At 42.1% G+C, this 5,769-nt stretch overlaps 1 long non-coding RNA gene across 1 annotated transcript; it reads right to left on the bottom strand.

The window, feature by feature from the left end:
* Positions 1 to 3,057: 3,057 nt before the first annotated feature.
* On the bottom strand, positions 3,058 to 5,019 carry LOC122022360. The gene is made up of 2 exons (XR_006122962.1): positions 4,654 to 5,019; positions 3,058 to 3,277 (listed from the first exon to the last, which is right to left on the bottom strand). It is a non-coding gene; the product is annotated as an uncharacterized LOC122022360 (long non-coding RNA).
* Between the last annotated feature and the right edge of the window lie 750 nt (positions 5,020 to 5,769).

Raw genomic sequence — 5,769 nt, 5'->3', positions numbered from 1 at the left:
TAGGCCAATATCGGTCGATACATGCCTGCCAAACGAAGATAGGACAATATCGGTCGATACATGCTGGTCGTATGAAGGTAAGCCAATAACGACCGCTACATACTCCGAAGCAAAGATAGACCAATATCGGTTGATACATGTCTGCCAAACGAAGGTAGGCCAATATCGGTTGATACATGCCTGCCAAATGAAGGTAGGCCAATATTGGTCGATACATGCCTTCCGAACGAAGAGAGGCCAATATCGGTCGATACATGCTTGCCGTATGAAGGTAAGCCAATAACGACCGCTACATACTCCGAAGCAAAGATAGACAAATATCGGTCGATACATGCCTGCCGAACGAAGATAGGCCAATATCGGTCGATACATGCTTGCCGTATGAAGGTAAGCCAATAACGACCGATACATACTCCAAAGCAAAGATAGATCAATATCGGTCAAGAGGGTTCTTTCGAGCAAAGAACCCGCATAGTTCCTTCAATGAATACCTTAGAAACATGTTGAATAAAATGTTATTTTTTAACACAACAAAGATACAAACAGAAGTCACATGAAGAAGAATCATACATGAATATACCGAATAGAATAATTCATGATAGAGAATATATATTTTGGCGGGAAATATGCTTTCATCTTGTCTTGCAGGCGCTAAACGACAAAGAAGGTACATCTGGGGTACAAAAAAGATTCCTTAAAAATCATCTTCCCCAAGTACGCAGCTGATGTCATAACGAACTCTAACAAACCGGGGTCCACTTCATGACTACGGAGGTTATATGAAGTGGTATAAAAGGGGGAATCCTCTCCGTTGGCTAGGTAAGTTCACATCCCTAATTTTCTGGCTACGGTTCATCTTCTTTCTCCTTCCTTCCTCAACATCAAGAGAGATCACTAACTTGAGCGTCGGAGGGCCTAGCCAGGGATTCCCACCCCGGTCTTCGGTCACTGACGATAGTGTTGGTTGGTCTCTTGTGCGCAGGGAGCTTTGGGAGCTTGAAAGTTCAGTTTTCTCCTATTTGGACGGGGATTTCTTCCTACTTAGCAGATTTCCTTCGGTGATTCTGGTTTTTCTTCCGATCCGCTTTGGGTTTCTCGGGTCGAGGTTTCACCGGCATTAGTCTTCGTCATTACAGTGGGTTTCCTTCTTCCGAATCTCCTTCACGCTCAGCTTCTCAGACAGGATCAGCATGTTTTGTGAGGTAGATGGTTTCTTACTAAGTTCTCAAGCTTACAGATATTTTTTTCCTTATACTGCAGATAAAGGTTAAGGAAAGATGGACTAGTGGAGGCTGGAGGTCAATGTAATGAAGATGTATGTGGGTGGAACCTGGAATAAAGACCTTGGAAGAACTAGAATATTCAAGAACTTAGTGCTTCTTATTATGTTACCCTTTGCCTATTTAGTTATCTAAATGCATGAAACTATAGAAAATCTGCTTAGCTTGTTAGCAACCATGTTTAGAATGTTAGTTGTTTACTATTAGAATGTTTTCCAGTTATTTTAGAACTTGTGTATGTGAGTTTGGCACGAAACAGTGCTGAAATCAGAGTTTGTTGCGAAATCAGAAACCCAAATCGATTAGTGGATCGATTGGGGGCCCTCAATCGATCAGTGGATCGATTGGGAGCCTGGTTCCGCAAACAGTAAGCCTCTGGATCGATCAGCCGATCGATCCAGTCGCATTCTGTCGCAAACAGTAAGCTCCTGGATCGATCAGCTGATCGATCCAGTCACATTCTGTTGTGAACAGGGAGTTTGGGGATCGATCGTTCGATCGATCGGGGGAAATCGCTCCCGCAAACAGAGAGCTCTGGAATCGATCAATGGATCGATTGGCCAGTCTGGATCGATCAGCCGATCGATCCAGGATATTAACCCGAGCACAGTAGCCATCGAAATCGATCCACGGATCGATTCAACAGCTTGCAATCGATTGAGTTCAATCTGGATCGATTGGGAAGTTGGGTTTCGACCAAGAGACCTTGTAGTTCAGCTCCTTGACCATAGGGGATGCAGGATATGCCATGTATACCTTAGATTGCATCCCTTAGCACATGTAGAATAAAGAAATGGTATTAGTTTAGCAAAGTTTTAAATTGGTACAGTTTTCCGCACCTAGACTTAGTGATGGTCATGGAGATAGCTTAGCACAGCATAATGTGACGGTCCGGCCTTACAACCTAGCCAGTAGAAGGCAGGTCGTTACACAAGAAGCCGGAGCAAAAGATTGCTCGAAGGCCAGAAGTTGGGTTCGGGTGAGTCCTATTCCGGATGGCCGAGATCATCTAAGTGAGCAGAGTCAGAGCAGAAGACCCAGACCAATGCGAGCAGAAATGGAGCGGAAGACCGGGTTCAAAAATCAACAAAATGTTGATTTGTCAGTCTGGGGCGCCCCGACCAAGTCCAGGGTGCCTAGACCTGTTTGGGGCCCCCAAACTTGGTCCAGACACCTGGACTCCGGGTGCCTGGAACCCTTCTGTGCCCCAGACTAGAAAATTTAGTCAAACTCGATGTGGCGCGTGGCATTGCGATGAGTATAAAATTTTATTCCCCTAGAGGCGCTTGGAACCCTTCTAGGTGCCCCCGACTAGGGCTATAAATATAGTCCTCATCCCAGAAGGTTAGAACAACACTTGTGATTGATTCCTATTCAGTTATGTTTTGTAATCTAATGCTTTAATTGATGTAAAGAGACTTCTCCGCCTGAAGGAGAGTTTAGTGAGCGTTTAACTTCCTTGGATTAACAACCTCCTCAATTGTAACCAAGTAAATTGTTTGTGCCTCTTCCGTTCTTTATTTAAGTCTCTTATTTCTTTTATGCTATTGTTGATTATTATTAAGCTATAGAGCGTGAGGAAGGTTCATTTTTCTTTGCAGGGTCATTCATCCCCCCCCCGCCCCCCCCCCCCCCCCCCCCTCTAGTCGATCACCAAAGGGACCAACAATGTCAAGATATTCAATACATGCTTATCTCAAATGGAAGACTCATCAAATAGCATACCCTAAGACTTTTGATATGGAAAAACAAAGTGAAGATGCATGACACATGAACCTCAACACATAGCAACCATAATAAATTGAAGTTGATGAACTTCTACCAAAAATATAATAAACCAACAAATAGAACTCAAATCCTTATCTATATAACAAATCAGAGGACAATATCATAACATGTTCTCGGGATCCCCAGACAGTGTGCTATGCTTTCATCTCATCTCCTCAGCTATTCCTCCTCCACATCCTCAATCATATCCTTGGTGGCATTACTCTCACCTGTACCATTTACATCGGTATAAGAAATAGATGGTAAGGTAAGAATGAAACTAGGGAACATGAAGCTTAAACTTTCTTACACCTTAAGAAAACAAGGAAAAGAACTATGCATAACTTAGCAAGGGATAAACATGATGCAAGTGTGGCAACCATCTTTAGAGCACATTTATTCAGTCTGTAATCATAAACTTTAGAGGTACCTCTTAGTAGAACTTATAATCATATAGCCGAAGCTAACATTCTTTGCATCATCATTCATGTTTGGAAAGGTCCTCCCTGGAGCTCATCCCAGGGCACCCATCCCGCATTGGCACCACACATGCCCATTTTCATTCCGTATACAATACGAGGAAGAATAAAAGAAAACCACAAATAAAATGTAATATTGCACACATGTAAATAGGCATGGTTATTATAATGTCATTTATACATGATCTAGCGGAAATTATATTCAAAACAGATGCGGATCAAAGGATCATAAGGAAGTAATGGAAGAATAAATACTTTTCATGCATAATCTATTGGGCAATTCTGTGCAAGATTAATACAATCTAGGGACCCAAAAGAAAGTAATGATAGAATAACTACTTAAACAACACCACTTTCCTATGTAACAAAACTATCCAAAAACAGAAGGATCTCTTGTCATCTCAAGGTCACATTCTCAATGAACCAAAACTCTATTTCTACTTTGTTCAGAAATTCTGAAGTCACTTTAGAGAACCAACACCCAAAACTGAATTAATTTTCCCCATCATTTCTGGGCCTAAAATCCCATACCAACACCAAGAGCAAGAATTCAGCACAACCCGTGACACCTCAACCAAAATTCGCACCATCTAAGTCTATCCCAAGAGAAACCAGAATCACTAAAGGCAGAGACACCAACCAGGAATCAAATCCAAAACTTCATCGACAGATATCCATCCCAACCGGAAAGGAAACAAACCAAAATCATAACCAAGCATGGACACAAATCAAATTTAGAACACCACCAGTGGAAATCTTCCCAAAGAAACCCAAAGAAAATTGAAATCATCTCAAGAGCATAAACCATATTGAAATCTCATTACAACCTTCTTTGTCTGCCCACCACATCACAACCAGCTATAGAGAAACCCATATTCCATCAAATCTAAACTGGTTAACATTCGGAAATCCTTCCCGAGGAAAAATCATGAAGAAGCAAAACCAATTAACCCACTCCCCATTTCATTCAATTAATCAAAACCAATACTAAGAGGCCAAGAGATCACCAAAGTACCAAAACCATCGCTCAAATCTAGAGTAGAAAATAAACAAGATCCCTTGCGCCGAAACTAGGAGAGAAATCGAAGTTCCCTACTAGCCTGACTAAGGAAAACCAACATCCATACCTACTAGAGAACATCTACTTTCCTTTCCCTCTTTGGTGCTACTGTCGAGGCGTAGGAAGAAAGCGATCGGCTGGTCAGATCAAAAGGAAGGGAAAGTTTGACTTGTTGATGATCGGCGGCATTTGGCATCTACGATCGGGGCTTGCAAGAGTGAGTGACTACGGCTAGGGCACGGGCACAAAATGAGGGCTTCCGATGAGTGCCTGGTGTCCGTGGCTAGAAGAGGGAGGGCAGAGACCGGTGGTCTGCAGATCGGAGCAGCGCTGGTTGGCAGTCGTGTGATGGGGGAGAATCACGAGGGAGAGGGGCTCGGGAAAATGAGATCAGTGAGGAAATAACCTAGGTTCCCAATTATTTATACTTAGAATTATTAAATCAAACCCTAAGTTAATTCCTCTTTCTTTTAGCCCAATCGACCATTCCCTTAAAACATGCCATACGAATTCGTTTTAAATCCCAAAAAATGTCTAAATATTCCTAGAAAATTTATAAGTTAACTCCTTAATTAACATTTATTATTTTGTTTTTAACCTGGCTCGTGGGATCTTACACCGGCCTTCTCAAGCAACCTTCCACTTTGGCTTCTCATCCCTCGAAACCACCGTGCGCTTCCTTCCGGTCCACCAGAGTACTCTTCCACAGCGCCTCATCCCTCGGGTGCACCGAGCTCATCGACTCTCTCTCGTGCCATCCTTCTCACTACCTGCGCCATTCACTTGTCCTCCTGTGCTTCTAAGTTCTTGCACACTCAGACACAAGACATCAAAACATAATAGGACCTAACTTGACATGATTGATCACATCAAAACTACCACGGGGTACTTACAATCTCTCCCATTTTGATGTGAGCAATCCCAAGTTAAGTTAGGGTAAATCAAAACCAATTAATAGTAAAAATAACAAGTACATGATTTTCAAAAAAAATGTACTCTCCCCCCTAGACTTAACCCCTAACCCCCCCCCCCCCCCCCTTGATCACATTAAAAATAGGGCCAAGCTTAAAATGACTTGGAAATACATTTAAAACAAAGTCTAAGAGATAAGAATATAATGACTATTATCCAGAAAAATCATCAAGTTAAAATTTTAAAAATCTGGATGTTTATATTTTATAAA

This window comes from Zingiber officinale, chromosome 9B, assembly GCF_018446385.1.
Source record: "Zingiber officinale cultivar Zhangliang chromosome 9B, Zo_v1.1, whole genome shotgun sequence".
Classification (NCBI taxonomy): Eukaryota; Viridiplantae; Streptophyta; class Magnoliopsida; order Zingiberales; family Zingiberaceae; genus Zingiber; species Zingiber officinale.
The sequence above is the reverse complement of the archived record's forward strand: the minus strand, read 5'-3'. Positions and strand labels throughout refer to the sequence as shown.